The sequence below is a fragment of the Rhinolophus sinicus genome, linkage group LG04, assembly GCF_036562045.2.
Source record: "Rhinolophus sinicus isolate RSC01 linkage group LG04, ASM3656204v1, whole genome shotgun sequence".
Lineage (NCBI taxonomy): Eukaryota > Metazoa > Chordata > Mammalia > Chiroptera > Rhinolophidae > Rhinolophus > Rhinolophus sinicus.
Genome location: NC_133754.1, coordinates 67,843,599 through 67,846,684, shown reverse-complemented (window position 1 = coordinate 67,846,684; position 3,086 = coordinate 67,843,599). Strand labels below are relative to the sequence as shown.

Below are 3,086 nucleotides of genomic sequence, written 5' to 3'. Positions count from 1 at the left end.
AGGTAGGAAATGTGAGTCAAAAAGTAATATGATCTTCAGTAGCAGTACTTAACTGCTTAGTTCCTGCTACAAAATACTCATATGGGGATGGGGAATTGAGGTAATTTTCTTTGTCATTGAGTGTCCAAACCTTTTTCCTGGATTCCACATAAAATACAACAACTCAAACTGAAGATGTCTCCCCTAAATTTTAAGATACTTGTGCTCTTATCAAGATTTGAATAAATGTAATTTTAAGGCACTTTAAAGATTACTAGTTTAAAGAACTTTTGAAGTCTTTTTTTTTTTTTTTTTCACTCAGAAGAATTATTGTGTAAGGCCAACCCTGGCCTTCCTTCTAAGTATAATTTTCTGTGTTTGATTGCCCCAAAGTGAGACATTTCTTTCTTTGAATTAAAGGTGTAGGCTTAACTACTGAAGACTGGTCAGTTCTCAAATTCTGTTTAGCAGTCAAATCTATAAATGGAAACCACAGATTTCACTGCCACCCAACGTTCAGTTAGGAGTGAGTTGATAAACAGAAAAGGCAAAAAGAGTTACCACTTACCCAAGAGAAGATTGAGTTCAGATTTCTTGCTGAATACCTCTCACATAACAGTTTGATGAGGAAGACACGTATGGATTCAACAAAACAGGAGGCCCTACTATATACCCATTGCGTGGTAGGAGCCAGGGGCCCAAAGAACAACAAGAAAAGGAAGGAGAAAGTAAATTTTTGGTATTTTGTAGACAGAAATCAATTAGACGAGTGAGAGAACAGAGGATACTGGAAAGAAAATGGTTAAAGTGATGCACCAGGGAGGGGAAGCAGAGATGTGGGAAGAGCCAGGTGTGAGGGAAACATTACAGTGGACCAAGTGAGGAAGAAAAGATCCAGAATTTGGCAACGAGTGTCATTTAGGGCAGTGCTTCTCATGCATACAAATCTTCTGGGGAGCTTGTTAAAATGCAGATTCTGAGTCAGTAGATGCCTGCCTTTTTGCATTTCTACCAAGCTCCAAGAAAATGCTCAGGCCAATCTTGGAGGAATTTGGCTGTGGACCCCAACATAACGCAGAATGACTACTCTGAACTTTGTTGATAAGGAAGATGGAGAACCAGGCACCCATGTGGCAACTGAGGATGGTCTGAAGCTGGGATCTAGGACTTCAGTGAAAGCTCTAGGTGGAAGATCACAGGTTTCAATACTGTATGTTGGCAAAACGTATGTTGCTCTACCAGCTAAGCGTGCATAAGGCTGCCATAAAGTCTTTGGAAACTGTCAACATTAGCCAGTAAAGGCTACTGGACCCCACAAGCAAACTCAAACTTCTCAGCAAAAAAGATGACCGAGAAGACTGTTAAAGCCCAATGTTCTGTTTCTGCCTCGGATGACACCTAACCAGAAAGAGAAACATTCATTCCCTTCAGTCCTCTAGATTTTGAGAATGTTGACTTGCCTGAAGTACACCAGACTACACACCTCCCCTTGGATAGATTGCCTTTCATGCTCCTTGATAAGAAGAGGGGATTTGAAATGCTGTTACCCCTGAGACCCCCTTCACCTCAGAAGATGTCCTCTCCACTGTGGGAATCTAATCAGTTGCTGTCCACCCTGGATGTTGAATTGCCACTTCTTTGCTATGACTTAAATATTTAAATTTCTTAACATTTTATAGTTTGTGTGTGTGGGTATTCATAGTTTGTATTATTAAGCAATTCTTTCTTTCTCTTTTTCTAAAAGATGCTACTACTGCTGGTCCAGACCACATTTGAGTAGCAAGATTAGAGGATCCCATTTTCATCTGTTGGAACGTGAAGTATGTCTGTGCCAAAGAATGAATTATTTATTAAGTGCCTGTTGTGTACCTAGCCATCTACCAGGTACTCTGAAGAGTTTAAAAGAAGATGAGAACTCCCTCGTGCAGGAACTTAGAGTCTTAAGGAGGAGATAAGACATGCAAACACAAACCCACTAGAGTAGAACAGAGGAGACTGTGTGTTAGAGAGCCTACATGTGGCCGGAAGGCTTCAGGGAGGGAGAGGAGTCTGTCTAAGCACCATGGACCTTAGACGGGCAGAAAGTGGGGTGGACCCTTAAAGTGAAATGAACAATGAAAAGGCAGGTGTGTCTCCTGAGCACTAAGCACATTACTGGTCGTTGTCATGATCGTTCAGTAAGTGACTGACTCAATGTCACTGACTGCAGGCGTTCGGGTTCCAAAGAGGAGGGGACAAAACATGGATTCCCATTGTAACAGTGGGAGAAAAGCATAAATAATGATTGTGGCATGTCAACCTACTTAAGATATTCATTTCATACTTGCTTTTGCTGCGAATAGAACAAAAAGAAATCTTAGAACAATCACACGTTTGTGTTGAGGTTCAGACTCTGGGTGTCCAAGGCATTGAGAAGCAAACCTTGCCCAGCTTTGGGAAGATTTGTCCCACTCTAGGTTATTTTGGAGTTGCCGGGAGAGGAGGACCTCCCATATACACATGTCCTGGAGCTATAAATCACATGGTTACATTATGTAACATGGTGATAAACATCAGTGTTGTGGTAGTTCAGTCAAGGCCAAGAACAATAAATATGTCTGGAAAGAGGAGAAGGCTTCACCCAGGAAGGATTGACATTTGGGCTGGGCATTGAAAGATGAGCAGGAAACTGCCAGGGAGCATGGAGGCAGCAGCTCCAGCAGACCCATGGTGCAATCCCCCTGTCAGGAAAATGATGTACCGTGGATGTCAGTAGAAATCTGGGGCCCATGAAGGGCTGTGACAGGAGAGGAACATGGGAAGGTGGACTAAGGCCATGCTAGGAGTGGTCTTGAAGCCCAGGCAGAATTGTTTGGACACCATCCTTACCAGACAGAGGTGTCCAATCAGGACTTTCCCATCGTGCGTGGGTAAAATCTGGTTGTACACACATAATACTGCCAATTGGATTTGGACGATGGTTAGGAAAACAATGATATCTTTGCCTAAACTTCCGTTAGAAATCTTTGTCCGCACTAGCTATTTCCTGAATTGTGTGGCGATAAAAGAATAAGTGGGGGCAAGTAAGCCACAGGTGATTTGTGATTTTATTACAAACCTGCTGTGTA

The 3,086-nt window shown here is 42.4% G+C and overlaps 1 pseudogene; it reads left to right on the top strand.

Annotated features, from left to right (window-relative positions):
- The first annotated feature begins 1,058 nt into the window (after positions 1-1,058).
- On the top strand, positions 1,059-1,639 carry LOC109457555 (securin; annotated as a pseudogene).
- Positions 1,640-3,086: the final 1,447 nt, after the last annotated feature.